Source organism: Mus musculus, chromosome 10, assembly GCF_000001635.26.
Source record: "Mus musculus strain C57BL/6J chromosome 10, GRCm38.p6 C57BL/6J".
Classification (NCBI taxonomy): Eukaryota; Metazoa; Chordata; class Mammalia; order Rodentia; family Muridae; genus Mus; species Mus musculus.
In genome coordinates this window covers 78,761,750-78,778,942 of record NC_000076.6, presented here as the reverse complement: position 1 = coordinate 78,778,942, position 17,193 = coordinate 78,761,750, and the positions used below count along the sequence as shown (strand labels likewise).

General features: G+C 41.3%; 1 protein-coding gene and 2 long non-coding RNA genes across 3 annotated transcripts in view; 1 reads left to right on the top strand and 2 right to left on the bottom strand.

The window, feature by feature from the left end:
• The window catches only part of Ccdc105 (coiled-coil domain containing 105), a 40,879-nt gene that overhangs the window by 8,860 nt on the left and 14,826 nt on the right, over nt 1-17,193 (top strand). The gene's annotated exons all lie outside the window — the stretch shown is intronic.
• LOC115487412 lies at nt 6,588-10,893 on the bottom strand. Its single transcript, XR_003948918.1, has 2 exons — nt 8,079-10,893; nt 6,588-6,750 (listed from the first exon to the last, which is right to left on the bottom strand). It is a non-coding gene; the product is annotated as an uncharacterized LOC115487412 (long non-coding RNA).
• Nucleotides 11,358-17,193, bottom strand: part of Gm30400 (predicted gene, 30400) — a 20,456-nt gene continuing 14,620 nt past the window's right edge. The window contains exons 2-5 of the long non-coding RNA NR_155762.1: nt 14,457-14,697; nt 13,577-13,750; nt 13,384-13,470; nt 11,358-12,811 (exon numbers count right to left, since the gene is read on the bottom strand). This is a non-coding gene — a long non-coding RNA (predicted gene, 30400). The remainder of the gene's footprint in view (nt 12,812-13,383; nt 13,471-13,576; nt 13,751-14,456; nt 14,698-17,193) is intronic.

The window sequence follows — 17,193 nt, the reverse complement described above, 5'->3', positions numbered from 1 at the left end:
GACCACTCATTGTTAACCCCCTGGGTCCTATTAGTGCTGCTTCTGTGTGGATGTGTGTGTGGCCATCCCCTGGAGCATGGCCAGCCTACCAGGGACCACACTCCTTAAGAAAACTGTCTTTCCCTCCCCAAACAGCAATCAGCTGTCAGTAGCCCCTCAGCTATGGGTTGGGGCTTGTGAGCTCTTGTGCAGGCGACCAGAGCAGCTGTGAGTTCATGGGGTCAACAGCCCTGTCACGTCCAGAAGGCACTGCCTCCCAACCTGAGCAGACAAAACTTTTGAGTCTGTTTGAAATTCAGACCAACTGAATCACATGCCCGGGATGGAACCTATTTAAATAATCCTGCAAGTGAAGCTAAGGTGTGATTAAGGCTTAATGAATAGCTACCCTAGATGTAGGTAGGACCAGGTCACACTTTCAAGACATCCCTGCCTCCCACCCCCCCAACTCCCTCTGTTTCACTCTCTGTCTATGATCTGATATTTATATTTATATTTCTTTATATCGCATTTGCACTGCACTACAAAGTAGGCATTACCATCCCTCTTGGCAGACATTGCAAAGGGGACTCAGAGAGGTTAAGTAACTTTTCATAGGCAGCACAGTCAAAAGTAGCACCCCAGCTCTAATCTTTGTGCATGGAACCCTGGCTCTGGTCCTTGAACACACTTACTAACCAGGGTGATTCCCACCTCTACCTACCTAACACATTCCAATGCCAAATCAAAACTGCACTGAAGATGCCCATGTATACCCAATTCTGTAATTCTGATACAATGTGTGTGGTTCTGTGCCTAAGGCTTAAGCTGTGGATCTATCAACTAGGAAAGTCTCAGGAACTGCAGAGCCAAGAGGAGCTCAGGAGGTTCCATGTAAGTTGGAATCTCAGAACCAGGAAAATCCAGTATCCAAACCTTACATGATCTACATGATACCACAGACAGAGATGACAAGCCACAGTGAAAACTTAGAGGAGCTAAATATACTGCAGGCTGAACATGGCATCACACACCCATTATGCCTGTATTTAGGAGTCTGACACAGGAAGATTGCAAGCTTAAGGCCAGACTAGACTACAAGTATCAACTTTCCTCTAAACAAAAGAAAAATCATATATGAAATGGCCTTCAGACAATGTGTGTCAGGTATGTGCAGCATAACTGAATTTCGTGTTTAAAGTAGAGTCATATCCCCAAGATATCACATTCTGTGCACACCAGTTATCCAAAATCTGAAACAGTGACTGGGGTAATTAAAGAGTTTGGCACCCAAGTGTAAATGTCAGATGGACATGGCAGCCCATTTCTAAGTCCAGGCTCAGAAAGTAAACACAAGAGGATTTCCAGAGCAAGCTAGGTAAGGAGACTAGCTGTATTGGTGAGCTCTGGTTTTAAGTGAGAGACCCTGCCTCAATAAATAAAGTAGAAGAATAATTGGGGGATGACTTCCAATGTCCATCTTGGGCTCCCATAGGCACAAACACAATTCCTTCTTAGTTAAGACAGTGTATCCTAGAGAAAGGCTTTTTAAAATTAAATTCTGAGATGAGATTCATCAACAAAGAAGTTAACAATTTACAAGTCTCAAGAAGTTCCTGAAACTTAGTAGATTCTTCCTTTATATAAGCAGTAAGGTGGGAACCAGAGTGGGTCCATCCATAAACACAGGAAACAAATGTGTGGTGGTCTGGGGCCAGGGGAGAGCAGTGGGAGTGATGCTGAAGCAGGGGTAGCAGTTAGGGTGATAGTTGTCTTCTGTAATTAAATGAAGTGATAGCTACCCAACATGGTGAATCATACAAGGTGAGGTAACAATACCAAAATGATGCTCTTTGAACTGATTATTACATATAACATGAATCTGCCCTCAATAAAACAAAAAAAGCTGGTGACTAGAGAAGAAGAGCATTAAACATTTAAGATAACTATTTCAACACAATATTTTTCCAATATTTATTTATTTTTAAAAAATGTAAAAGACAGGGGAGGTGTATACAGATGAGTGCTCTTCTAGTATCAGCCAGAATAGGGCATCATATCCTCTGGGCTGTAGTTACAGGTGATCTCTGCCTAAGTGCTGGTATGCGAGAGCAATACAGGTTTTGAGTGCATGCGTGTGTGTGTGTGTGTGTGTGTGTGTGTGTGTGTGTGTGTGTGCCTATCTGCATGTCTGTGTATGTGTGTGTCTGTCTGTCTGTCTGTCTGTCTGCGTGTCTGTGTATGTATGTGTGTGACTGTGCCATCTCTGCCAGCCTCACAACACATTATTTAAATACAGAACACCTTTCATACTAAACATCATTTGTTCACCAAAATCATCACCTCAAAGCACATTCAGTATTAGACACTACATTAAACTGATGACAAAATGCCCACATACTACAGAATGTCACCATGGAAAGAGTAGTAAGGTTCTTGGGTTTTCCTTCTGTCTCATCCTCTTGTGTGACTTGGCTCAACAATATTACTGATTACGTCAACATTTTGATATTTTGATGATTTTATTAATTGTTATGTAGTAATACCAATGTGAGGAAGACAGTAGTTACTAGCATTGAAGACTATTACCAAATGGCTTAGTCTGGGCCTTCCTGACATCTTGCACACTTGGTAAATACTTCATTCCAGTTGTTACCAGTGAAGCTTCCCTTCCAATAGGTTGAGGATGCTGGACTCCTTAGCAGATATGCAAGGGGCTCAAAGTGGCTGTTAATGCACAGTCGCACAGGGGTTTCAGCTCATGTCTATGGTCTGCTGTGATACAGCCTCTGACTCTAGTCAGCTCCCTCCCAGCACAGCTGCACACCTTCCTTTGGGGTGGGCCTGAGCACTGAACAGTAGCCTGAGATGGAAGAATCCAGGCTAATTCCTTTGTGTGAACTGCTCCCTACCAATTAATTGGGGCAGAACTAGCCTAAGGCATCCCCGAAGCCCCAAGAGTCATTAAGGGAGATAAGGGTCTCATTACGGGCTGGCTGTTCCCAAGACCCCAGAGGGGTGGGGGTGGGGGTTGAGGGGACAGAAGGTGTCTTCCTCTCTAGCTCCCACAGCCTCCCCGCCCTAGCCAGAGCAGCTGGCTATACAAGGGAAAGGCCTGAGTGTAGAAGCAGAATTTCAAGGGAATAAAAAAGGAGTGGACAATCAGAAATCATACACACACACACACACACACACACACACACACACACGAATGCACGCAGTTCAGTCTGCATTTTTCACATTTTATTTCAAATATTTGATATATACTAATTCTTGGAAACTCTAAATATTTTTCTATTGGTAGTTGTATGATAGTATATGGTGATATTAGTCATATTTATTATATTTCAGATTTTCAGATGCTTTATATTATAAAGTTAACTTTATCCACTTCATACTAAACCTCATAAACCCTTCCTTGTTTTTGAGACATATTTTGATAATGATAGCAAGTAAAGCCTTCCATCCCAATTTTAGATCTCATCAAATCATTTTGTTGTCCTATCTTTAGCTTCTTGGATGTATTAGAAGAGTTTATTTTAAAAGCGGTGAGTGAATATGATCAAAACACACTATATAAATTATAAAATTTTCAAATAAATAAATATTATTTAAAAATAAAAAGTTAATATCTAGGTTTATGGATTTTTCTAGAAATTTCAGAGTGAGTAAGTCCATAGGACAGAAAGCAGAGCAGCATTTGTCTGTTGGGGGCTGCAAGCAGGGGCAAAGAGCATTGACACTGGAAATGGGGTCCCTTTGAGGTGACAAAAGTCTAGTTGTTTTTCAACAACTTATTTTTTAATCATGTTCATGTATGTGAAACCCCCCTGGGACTGGAGTTATAGGCAGTAGTGAGCTGAAACTCTAGGCCTTGGCAAAAACAGCATGACCCCATCGCTGCTGAGTCACCACTCCAGCCCCCAGAAGCCTGTACTTGAATTTGATGGCTGCATAACAGGCATAATAAATGTCTGAAATGTATGGGGCTGTTTGTTTATTTGGTTGGTTGCTTGCTTTTGACTTTTTCAAGACACAGTCTCATTCTGTATCCTGAATTGGCCTCAAACTTGTAGCAATCCTCCTGCCTCAGCCTCCTGGGTGTGAACCTATTCACTATGCCCAGTTGAACTGTGTACTTTATAGCAATCAATTTTATCTTATTTATATTTTACACTTAAAAAGCCCAGAACTGGGTATGGGGGATTTTTGGGATAGCATTGGAAATGTAAATGAGGAAAATACCTAATTTAAAAAAAAAAAAAAAAAAAAAAAGCCCAGAACTTGGGAGGCAGAAGTAAGTGGGTCTCTCTGAATTCAAGTTCAGTCTGGTCTATATAGCAAGTTCCAGGCCCACCAAGTCAACATGGTGAAATCAGTCTCAGAAATAAATAAATAAATAAATAAATAAATAAATCGCAAGGAATGACTCAGGGGATAATGGTGCTTGCTGCCAAACCAGCTTCCATAATCTGTTCTCCATCTTCCTCGTGTGTACCACAGCATGCATGCAGGAGCACAAAAACACACACACACGAAATTACTTTAAAAACCAATCTCAGTATCTGATCATAGAAAGAAAGAAAGAAAGGAAGGAAGGAAGGAAGGAAGGAAGGAAGGAAGGAAGGAAGGAAGGAAGAAAGAAAGAAAGAAAGAAAGAAAGAAAGAAAGAAAGAAAGAAAGAAAGAAAGAAAGAAAGAAAGAAAGAAAGAAAAACCAAGCCACTTCTGATGGTACAGGCTTGTAAACTCAGCTATTCAGCAAGCTGAATACCATCTGTATCAAAAGGATTACAAATTCAAGCTAAAGCTGGACTACAAAGAGACTTCAAGGCCATCCTGAACAACTTTGTAACACTATTTTTAAAAAAATAAAATAAAAAGAAACTAGGGGTTAGAGATGGAACTCGGAGGTAGAGCACAGCCTAGTGTGCATATGGCCCCAAGTTTGGTCCCCAGCAGGGAGGGCATGAGAAGAATGTAGCACTTTACACTCATGTTCATAGTACAGTTATTGAAGGCAGGGAGACAGCTAGCTACTGTGAGGGTGGGGGGAGGGCTAGCAGAAGTGGAAAGGGATTGGAGGATGAGAATCACCGAAACAAATTATGAATGAAAATGTCGTCATGAAGCCCATAATTTTGCATGCTAATTTAAAGAAACTACTTAGAAAATGTCTAATTTATCAAGAACTAGAGTTTTCAAAATCAATGGACATAATATCAAACGGCCTTCTCAACATGTATGTCCATACTCACAGAATAGCACAGCTCTCAGATCTCATGAGAGAAGTTGCTTTGTGAAGTGCATGGAGACTAACATGGAAACTAGCAACTGGTGTAAGTACACGGAAGAAGTATCTGTGGGATGTTCAGCCAAAAGTGGGACATCTACATCACACCCCTTCCCATCAAGGAAGATGTAGAAAGATTGTAAGAGCCAGAGGTTAAGAAGGACCTGGGAAAAACAGTGACTTCTGCACATAACAAGACCTCTGCACTCATAAACTCAGAGAAGCTGTTGTGAGCTGCTTAAGAAACCAGTCAACATTCCAGCACAGGTGTGAATGGACACACAAGCTCTCATCACTAACTGAAGAGTGACTGACAATGGATGACTGCTAGGGGAGGAGAATCAGTTTTCATGAGGGATGTGATTCCAGGTAGGTTGGCTAACTATGATTTAGTGGATGGCCCCACACCTGGGCACTTAAAAGCAACAAGCAATACTCTATTATGCTTGAAGACAGGAGTCTAACATGGCTGTCCTCTGAGAAGCTCCACCCAGCAGCTGACTCAGACAGATGCAGACATCCACAGCCAAGCAGTGGATAGAGCTTGGAAGAACTGAGGCCCCGGAGAGGATAGGAACTCCACAGGAAGACCAACAAACTCAACTAACCTGAACCCTGAACCGCCAATCAAAGAACATACATAGGATGAACCTAGGCCTCCCCCCTCATATGTAGCAGATGTGCAGCTTGGTCTTCATAGGGGGTGGCTAGTGCAAAAGCTGTTGCCTGTACATGGGATATGTTCTTCTAGCTGGGCTGCCTTGTCCGATCTCAGTGTGAGAGGGTGCACCTAGCCTCACAAAGAATGGATGTGCCAGGGTTGGGGGGACACCCAGAGGGCCCCCACCAGCTCAGAGAAGGAGGAAAGAGGGTATTGGAGTAAAGAATGTGGGAGGGGTGACTGGAAGGGGGCAGTGAGCAAAACCTTATTTGTGTTTTTAAAAACAATACTAACTGAACTCACTTATGTGGGACATAAAATGAGAACATGAAGCCGGGAGGGTGATGTAAGAGAGGGTCTGGAATGAACTGAAGGGAGTATGAGAGATGAAAATTTGATCAAACTATATTCTATGCATATATTAAATTCTCACAAAATAAGTAAGAATATTTAAATCATATCTGTACATGATAAGAACACAATGTTTTATAGATAAGCTTTAAATGAATGAATGTCATTCCATTTTGTGATTGGGCCCCTCCCTCGTGGATGGTCAGCTAATGTCCATGAGGGCAAAAGGAGCAGGGAGCAGAGACAAGGGATGACGTGGGGAGGCCACAGGAGTGTGTATAGTAATGATGACACTGGGAACAGCTCCAGATAGACAGATCAACTTTATTTGGAGTTATTCAAGGCTTATATAGTTGTGAAGATTGGGGGGTCAGAATATCCAGGATGGGCAAAGGTCATTGGTACTGAGCTGCCTCGTTAGCATGGAGCCTCATTCCAGGGATCTCTGGTGCTGGCTAAATGTGTTCCTATCAGAAGAAAGGAAGTTGGACCTGTAATCTTAACCAAGGCTACATGACATTCTGCAGCTACAGGCATGTGGCAGGGCTTGAATTCCCCAGACAAGATCAGAGAAGGAGGTGCTCTGCGAGTAAAAAGAATCTTCCATTTTGCACAGTGCCCAGACGGCTGCCCAGACAATGGTAGACTTTATCCTTAATTAGCAGGGCAGCATGCAATTATTTATTCAACTCTTGTATTTCTATTTTATGTGCATGAGTGCTTTGCCTCCATGTATGACTAAGTACCAGGTATTCCAGCATGTCAGTTCTACTAGAACTTGAGTTACAGATAGTTGTGAGCTACAGTGTGGGTACTTGGAACCAAATCTGGATCCTCTGAAAGAGTAGCTAGTGTTCTTAACTGCTGAACCATCTTTGCAGCCCTTACTCAACATTAACTTCTACTTAATGCTAGGTATGGTGGCATACATCTTTAACCTTAGAACTCAGGAGGCAGAGGAAGGTAGGTCTCTGTCAGTTCAAAGCCAACCTGGTCTACATAATGAGTTCCAAAGTAGCCAGGCCTACATGGTCAGACCCTGCTCCAAAAAATGATTAATAATAATAATAATAATAATAATAATAATAATAAACTATCTACTTCAGCTGAGCATCATACTAAGAAGAAGTCTGGTCCCGCATGACTGTACAGTCATGTGTTCATGAGATAGAGTGCTAGAGAGCTTTCGTGGCCTGAACATATTCTATGTTCAGGAATATTGGTCCTCACAGACTGTACCACATGTACTGTACCAACCAGCTCCATTATCCTGGCTTCTCTTGGGTTCAGTCCAGGAATCCAAGTGCAGAGGTTGAAAGGATGGAGGAAAGTGAAGCTGGAGCAATTATTTCCTTGTACCCCTCCCCTCATGCTCCCAACAGTTTCATGCTCTCCCAGCTTCTCTCCCAGGTCTACCCCACACCTGCATACCCACTCAACTCTGTGTTCTCTTCAGTGTTGTTCGAGTTCTTGAAAGCTATCAAGTCCAAATTGTATTCCCCAAATATTCTCTTTTTTTTTCAAATTTATTTATGTACTTTTATCTATATATGTGTTTGGTCTGTATGTACATTTGCATACCAGGGGAGAGCATTGTGAGCCATCATGTGGGTGCTGGGAATTGGGAAGGGCAGTCAGTGCTTTTAACAGCTGAGCTATTCCTCTCCAAATGTTCTTGAAAGGGGAGCTTGCCTAGGAGTATGGTACACCACCCTTAAAGGAAAGTAATTTCCCCTTTCCCAGCAGCTATTGAATACCAGTAACTTATCAGGTAGGAGAGAGAATTTGTGCCTACCTTTCTTCCTCCACCCCATGCTGAGATTTTGTCCAGCTTGAGCTTGTGCAGGTCTAGTGTACATTGTCATAACTTCAGTGAGTCCATATGTGCAACTACTCTGTTGCAGTTTTTGTCTGCTGTCTGGGACTGACCAAGTTAAGAATTGATCTTTAATTACTACTCCTCCAGTCTGAATCAGGAGTTAAATTAATATGCTTAGTTAAAGTAGCCTATAACTTTTCAGTAAATTTAGAGGGTGCTTCTTGACATTTGAATGCCCAATAAAAATAATGAATTACATCAAGGCAGATAGAATTATGTCATATGAAGAGGAATCATATGGTACAAAGAGCAGACACACTCCTAAAAATTGTTTTATGACCAACACACATACACACACACTGTTACACATGCATGCTTATACATTTATACATATGTAAATGTACATAATAAATAAAATATAATTTTTAAATTCCCCAGCACCCACTTTAAAAAGCTAGGCATAGGCTTCACATGCCTGCAAACCCAGCATTGATGGGGAGGCGAACAGAGGACAAGAGGGTCCCAAGAATCCACCAGCTTCACTGAAAGGGTGAGCTCCGGGTTAAGTGACAGACCCTGTCTTCAAGCTACAAATCAGAGAATGATGAAGGAGGACACCCATTTTCTTGACCTGGCCTTAGTATGTGTGCACATCTACACACTCACTTGTATGCAGCATACCAGACACACAAAAACAACAACAAACAATAAAGGGACACAACAACAACCACAAAAAGAACCTTGAAGCATTAATACATAGATGAGCTTTCCCCCTGTGTGTGCAGAGAAGGTAGGTGAGACTCTGTGGCTGAAGTGATGGCTCAGAACTTAAGAGCACTTGCTGATCTTCCAGAGCACCCATGTCAGGCAGCTCACAACCACCTGTAACTCCAGCCCTATGGGCTTCACTACCATCCTCTGCCCAAATATGCTCACTTAGATTTTTATTTTATATTTATGAATATTTTGCCTACATATATTTATGTACACCAAATGCATACGAGAAGTGCTCTTAACCACGAGCCATCTATTCCAATTAATTTTATGTCAACTGAACACAAACTAGAATCATCAGAGAAGAGGGAACCTCAGTTGAGAAAATGTCTCCATAAGATGGGACTATAGACAAACCTGTGATGCATTTTCTTAATTAGTGACTCATAGAGGAGAGAGCTTAGTCCATTGTGGGTGGGACCACCATCCCTGGGCTGATGGTTCTGGGTTCTTGGTTGAGGAAGCCAAGAGGAACAAGCCAGTAAGCAGCATGTTCTGCATCATACCTGCCCCCAGTTTCCTGCCATGTGTGAGTTCCTGTCCTGACATTTTTCAGTGATGGAACATAATATGGTCATAGTGTTTCATCATAGCAATAGTAACCCTAACTAAGACACCATCTTTCCAGCACCATCCTGACACTCATGCACATACACCTTATTCTTTCTTTTATTCCCCCCGTGGTCTCTTAGAAGAAAGTGAGTAGTGGCTCCCAGAGGCTGAAGAAAGTAGGAAGAGGGCAGTGATAGGGAGATTATGGCCCTGTCTTAAAGAAGAGAAAAAACAATGAGGGGGGTAGGGAGATTAATACCTTGTATTAGAGAAGAGAAAAATCAATTCTGGTGACCCACATGTGCTCACATAGATACACATATACACGTAAATAAAATAAAGTGTGAGAAGCAAGAAAGTGAGCGGAGAATGGAACTTTTGTGTTTGGGTTACCTGTTACTTACACAAATGATTCTAAATCTATACTTGCACAGTAAAGTGACTATAGTTGATGCTGTATTTTTTTAAATTAACAAGAAAGGATTTGAATGATGTTAATAGAAAGAAATGATAACTATTTGAGAAGATAGATGTGGTCACAGTGATTTAAACACTGTACAAGGAACACCTGTGTAGAAACAACACATAGCATCCTAAATATGTCCAGCTTTATCTAGCAGTTAAAAACAAACAATAAAACTACAAAATTTTTGGGGGGGAGGGGGTCTGCACAACTTGAGGAACTATGTTAAAGGGGTTGTAGCATTAGGAAGATTGAGAATCACTGATAGAGATTCTGGGCAGAATAATCAGTTCATCAGTCATCGATACATTCTTGCCAATGCATTCTTGCAGCCAACCTTTTTGGAGGGCAGGGAACAGGGCAGGCTGGGGGCAATTAGTTGGCTCACTTTTCTAATCCATTGGTAAGGGAGCTACCAACCTTTTTATCTTCTCCCTGTGCTTGCTTCACCACTACTATTTCCAAAGTTACCAAATGACCAGATGGAACTTCAGAAGATACCATTTAGCTCTTAAATCACTCTTTGTGAAGCACTGGAGTGGCTCCATTCTTTGTGGAGTATCTGGCTGTTGTTTCTCAGTACAGCAAGCACTAACAGAGTTCTTTGCACCTTTCAGTCTCCCTCTTTTTAGGCCTGCCTCTTAGATGTACTTCCTGCCCTTGTCTCTTCTAGCATGCTCCCTCATCATTTTCCAGCCCTACTCCATTCTACTTGATGAATCCATCTGCTGTTGTGTAATGAAGAGTTTGAACCTTGAAAGACTAACTCAAATCCCAACTTTAGTGTGTATTTACTTTGTGAACCTTGAACTGGTAGCTTGACCTTTCCGAGCCTATTTTCTCATTTATTAGAATGGCTACTCCAACTTGTTTCTTGGGACCATTTGCTTGGAAAATTGTTTCTAGCCATTTACTCTCAGACACTGTCTTTGATATTGAGGTGTGTTTCCTGTATGTAGCAAAATGTTGGATCCTGTTTGCATATCCAGTCTGTTAGTCTATGTCTTTTTATTGGGGAATTGAATCCATTAATGTTATGAGATATTTAGGAATAGTGATTGTTGCTTCCTGTTATTTTTGATGTTTTATGTTTGTATGGCTATCTTCTTTTGGGTTTGTTGAATGAAGACTACTTTTTTTCTTTTTCTAAGGAGTATTTTTCCTTCTTGTGTTGGCATTTTCCACCTATTATCCTGTGTAGAGCTGGGTTTGGGGAAAAATATTGTGTAAATTTGGTTTTGTCATGGAATATCTTAATTTATCCATCTATGGTAATTGAGAGTTTTGCTGAGTATAGTAGCCTGGGCTGGCATTTGTGTTCTCTTAGGGTCTGTATGACATCTGCCCAGGATTTTCTAGCTTTCATAGTCTCTGGTGAGAAGTCTGGTGTAATCCTGATAGGCCTGCCTTTATATGTTACTAGACCTTTTCCCCTTACTGCTTTTAATATTCTTTCTTTGTTTTGTGCATTTGGTGTTTTGACTATTATGTGACGGAGGAATTTCTTTTCTGGTCCAATCTATTTAGAGTTCCATAGGCTTCTTGTGTGTTGATGGCATCTCTTTCTTTAGGTTAGGGAAGTTTTTTCTATTGTTTTGTTGAAGATATTTACTGGCCCTTTAAGTTAGGAATCTTCACTCTCTTCTATATGTATTATCCTTAGGTTTGCTCTTCTTGTTGTGTCCTAGTTTTCCTGGATGTTTTGGGTTGGGAGCTTTTTGCTTTTTGCATTTTCTTTGACTGTTGTGTCAAGGATTTCTATGGTATCTTCTGCACCTGAGATTCTCTCTTGTATCCCTTGTATTCTGTTAGTGATGCTTGCATCTATGACTCCTGATCTCTTTCCTAGGTTTTCTAACTCCAGTGTTGTCTCCTTTTGTGATTTCTTTATTGTTTCTATTTCCATTTTTAGATCCTAGATGGTTGCCAGGCAGTGGTGGCACATATAATCCCAGCACTGGGAGGCAGAGGCAGGTGGATTTCTGAGTTCAAGGCCAGCCTGGTCTATAGAGTACAGAAAAGCCAGGGCTACACAGAGAAACCCTATCTCAAAAAAAAAAAAACAAAAACAAAAACAAACAAATGAAAAACAAACAAACAAACAAAAGATCCTGGATGGTTTTGTTCAATTCCTTCAATGTTTGTGTTTCTCTGTAATTCTTCAAGGGATTTTTGTGTTTCCTCTTTAAGGGCTTCTTCCTGCTTACCTGTGTACTCCTGTATTTCTTTAAGGGAATTATTTGTGTCCTTCTTAAAGTCCTCTATCATCATCATGAGATGTGATTTTAAATCAGAATCTTGCTTTTCTGGTGTGTTGGGGCTCACTCTGATGGAAGATTTGGGTTCTGATGATGTAGCCTTGGTTTCTGTTGCTTATGCTCTTGCTTTTGCCTCTCGACATCTGGTTATCTCTGGTGTTAGCTGGTCTTGCTGTCTCTTACTGTGGTTTGTCCCTCCTGCAAATTTGTGTGTCAGTACCCCTAGGAAACCAGTTCTTTCCAGGAGTTTGGGTATGGAGAGCTGTGGCATAGTGTCAGGTCTGGGATGCAGATGGAAACTGGGTTCCTTGGTTCCTGTGTCCTGATGGCTCTGGGGTGGTCCTTCTTAGGCCAGGGATTTGAGCAGAAGTGTTGGTCTTACCTGTGCTCACAGGTATGTCAGCAATCCTGGGAGACCAGCTCTCTCCTGGGAGTATTTTGGTATGGAGAGCTGTGGTACAGGGTCAGTTCCCCAGCTCAGACAGAAACTGGAAGGATCCTGTCCCAAACTGCTCCTCAGTTCCTGGGTCCTGAGGTCTCTGAGCTGGTCCCTTGAAGGAGAAGTGGTGGTCTTACCTGTGCTCACAGGCTTGTCCACACTTCTGGGAGACCAGCTCTCTCCAGGCAGTATGGGTATGGAGCACTGTGGCACAGGTTAAGCTCTGGGTGCAAACGAAAACCAGAAGGCTTATTTTTTTTCTTAATTGTATATTTTAATTATTTATATTTCAAATGTTATCCCCTTTCCCAGTTTTCTCTCTGCAAACTCCCTATCCCATCCCCTTTTACCCTGCTTCTATGAGGGTGCTTCCCAATCCACCTACCCACTCCAGCCTCACCACCCTAGCAGTCCTCTACTCTAAGGCATCAAGCCTTCACAGGACCAAGGGCCTCCCCTCCCATTGATGCCAGATAAGGCTCCATCAGCTCCTTCAGTCCTTCCCCTAACTCCTCCACTGGGGTCCCTGTGTTTAGTCTGATAGTTGGCTTCCAGCATCTGCATCTGTATTTGTCAGGCTTTGGCAGAGCCTCTCAAGACACAGCTGTATCAGGCTCCTGTCAGCAAGCACTTCTTGGCATCTGCAATAGTGTCTGGGTTTACACCTTATTTTTTAGACAGAATCTCTAACATAACCAAAAGTTCACTGATTAACTACACTGTCTAGCCAGCCAATTCTACGGATCCTTCTGCCTCTGCCTCAGCCTCCCCAGCATAAAAATTACAGGTACATACCAGCGCCTAAATAGGTTCTTGAGATCAAACTCGTGTTCCCATATCTGTTTAGCAAGCACTTTGTCAGCTGATCCATGTCCTGAACATCTGGAAACACATTTCAAATGATCTCACCACAAAGAAATGATCCATGATTTCACTACTCAGCTATAATAAAAATATAATATAAAATAAAATTAGAGTACACAGTCACCTGCTTTGGACAAAGGTGTCAACAATATGTATTGGAGAAAGACAGTATCTTTAACAAATGGTTGGTGGGAAGCTGGGTACCTTCACAAATGAATGAATGTTTATCTTTCTCTCTCATCCTAGACATGAATCATTTCCAAATGGATCAAGTATCTCAATGTTAGACCTGAAAGTTCTAGAAGAAAGAGTTGGAAATACAGTTCAGGATATAGGCTAAGGTAAGGATTTTCTGAATAGGACTATGGTCCCCAAGGAAATAAGAGCAACAATTAACAGCTGCCAGTTAATACAATTAAAACACTTCCATAGTGCAAAGGAAATTGTTAATCAACTTAAGAGGCATTCTACAGACTCATGGAGGGATTTGCAACTGTAAATTTAACTAAATACCAAGAAAGCAAGAAACACAACTAAACAGAATGCTACAGAACTGGATAAAGCTCTTAGAAAACAAAATACAGATGTCTAAAAAATATTTTTAAAGAATTCATCATCATCACCCACCAGGAAAATAATAGAAATTAAAACTAACTTGAGCACACCTTTAATCTCAGCACTCAGGAGGCAGAAGAAGGAGGATCTCTGTGAGTTGAAGGCCAGCCTGGTCTACAGCATGAGTTCCAGGACAGCCAGGCTTGTTAAACAGAGAAACCCTGTCTCAAAAAACAAAAACAAAAAACAAAAGTAGAGATTTCATTTTACCCCAGTCAGAATGGCTAAGAATAAGAAAACAAAAGAAACTGTTTCTAAAATTGCTATCCAAGATTAGAGGTACATTTAACCCTCCTCCCCAGGACCCAAAGACAAACCAAAGTTTACTCTGGAAAAACAATGAGTGTAAATTGGGCTTTCTTTCAGAGCACAGATGAGAGGTTACTTACAGGAATGTGGGCACTCCTCCCCCAACCAGTGACACTGTAAAGCCAGGAGGGATGATATCTTCCTACTAGTCTCACAGATGAAACACCCATAGTCTTCCTGGAATATACATGATCGAGCCCTTCTCCCACGCCTGCTGCAGAGTTGTCAGGCGGTAAGGATCAAGTGGCTATTAAAATGAGAATGTCCTCTCCACCGCTTTATGTAGAGAACAGTTATTTGGGACAACAAAAGCGTTGTGCACTGTTGATAAAAATGAAAATTTGTAAAGTTAAGCCACCATGGAAATTACTGTAGAGAACTCTCAAAGGACAAAACGTAGGTCTACCATATATGACCTAGCAATACCACTCCTGGACATATGCCCAAAGGATTCTATTTCCAGGAAAAGACGCGTGTTCATCCATGTTTATAGCTCTTCTATTCACAATAACTAGAACATATAACAGCCTCGATGGCCATTAACTGACAGATGGATAATGAAAATGTAGTACCTGTACATAATTAAATTATATTTAACTGTAAAGAAAAATAAAATCTATTGGTAAATGGACATTGCTAGAAAATATTACTCCAAGTAGCCCAGACTCAGAAATACAAATGCCACGTTTTCATTCATACGTGTATCTTTGACCTTTAGGTTTGTGTGTTTAATCGGAGTACCTATAGAAACCAGGAAACTCGGAAAGGACCATTGGTGAGGACTGGAGGAAAGACATCAAGGGGGAAGGACGCTGGAGTACAGAAGATGTGAAGGGAAAGGGCTATAATGGAGATGGAGGTTTAAGTAGGAAAACAAGAGGGCAGAGAAAAGAATGGGTTTGAGGAGGAATAAGTAACAGCAAGGGTGGTAGAAAAAAGCTATATGAAACCTACTATTTTATAAAGTTCATACATAATTTATAAAAATGAGTTCAATTAACATTATCCTACACAGGCAACAATACTACTTCAAGAAGACACAGCTTGCAAAGTGAAAGGACCAGTCCCAGATGTGGGATACCACCTCCTGAGCTGTTGGTTGAAGGTGACCCAGAGGCCCCACCAAACAATATAGCCAATTGCTATTGCTCTTGTTTTTTTCACTAAAACTTAGTGGAAAGTCCCTATTGTTAAAGCTGCCAAACACTTTGATCATAGGACATGGAGAAATCAAGTTGATACTGACCAGGAAACTTCCTGCCTGCTACCTAAACTTCATAGTACTAGAAGTTACTATGCAGGCTGCTTGAGGGGGGAAAAGTCATTAGTGGTCTTAAATAGCTGTCGATCCTGTGAACCACAATAATGACTGACACAGCAAGCTATGCCCGTGGTTGCAATGGTGGCAAAACTGTTATGGGGATAACCACCTACTTTCTGATTGGATTTAAGGCCTGCTGTGCAGGAGGAAATGCATGGTTGGTACTGTTAACAGGAACAAAAACCCATGGTTAGGAAACTCATAAGCCCAGGGATTTTATCTACTACTATTATTGTACCAAATAATATCAATAATATTGTACCAAATAATATCATAGTATCAAACTTTCCTCTAAATTCATATCTCTATACCATATGCCAATGCAGCTCTTTGGTCTCATCAAAGAGATTTCTTTGTGCAGTAGTTAATGCAAGAGAGAGAGAGGGGGGAGAGAGAGAGAGAACTCAGCCAGAAATGGTACGTCTATCATCTTTATCACCCCCCAAGCCTTAGGCACAATGATTAAAGAGGGAACAGAAAGATTGTAAGAGCTGCCAAAGGTCAGGGAGAACCAAAGCAAAACAATAATTCAACCAACAGTTCAGGAGAAGAGATCCCACATCTGGGACTGAACGTTTTACTTTGCATATGTTCTTTTGAACATAACAAGACTGCTGCACTTATTATTTGCAGCTGTGTGGTTGTCTGCACAAGCAAGGCCTATACAAGACCAAGCCAGTCAACACTGTAGCATGGAGAGGGAAGGAGTTCACAAGTCCCCATCCCTAAACAAAGGAGTTAGTGACAGTTAATGGCTTCTTGGGGACGGAAAGTCTCTTAAGAGTATGGTCCATGCTAAGTTGACCATGAATAGTATATTGGACTCAGTAGGTTAAATTTTAAAAAGAAGAAAAAGACATAAAGTTCATTGAACAAGGAGGTAAATGGGAATTGTAGGAGTTAGAGAGATGAATGTCTTGTCAATATGGCCAATATATTACATGAATTTTTTGAAAATTAATAAAAATACTATACTTTGAAAAATGAGTCATTAGATTTATAGTGAACAGAAAGAGTGTATAGAGGGTTTGAAGATCAGCAGATGGGGACTATTTGGTTGTATGTTCAAAAATACCAACTCCACTAAGGAACACTGAATGTGAGGGACAGATGGTGAACAACTAGCTATGAAAGATAGATGTAGACAGAAGTAGAGTAGAAAAAACATATGAAAGAAAAGTGGGGGGAAAAGTGAGGTGTTCTAGTTTTCGTCTATCTGCTACTGTGATAAAAATACCCCGATAAAAGGCAATGCAGACAAGGAAGGGTTTATTTGGCTTATAATTCCAGGTTACAGTCTAGCACATCAGGGACGTTAAGGCAGGAACTTGAAGTAGCCAGTTATATTGTATCCACTGTAAAGAAAGGAGAGATATGAGTACTCAGGTGCTCACTCGTGCTCAGCCCACTCTCTACATAAGGGGATCTCTACAGGATCCCCTGCCTAGGGAACGGTGCCACTTACAATAGGCTGCACCTTCCCTCATCAATTAACA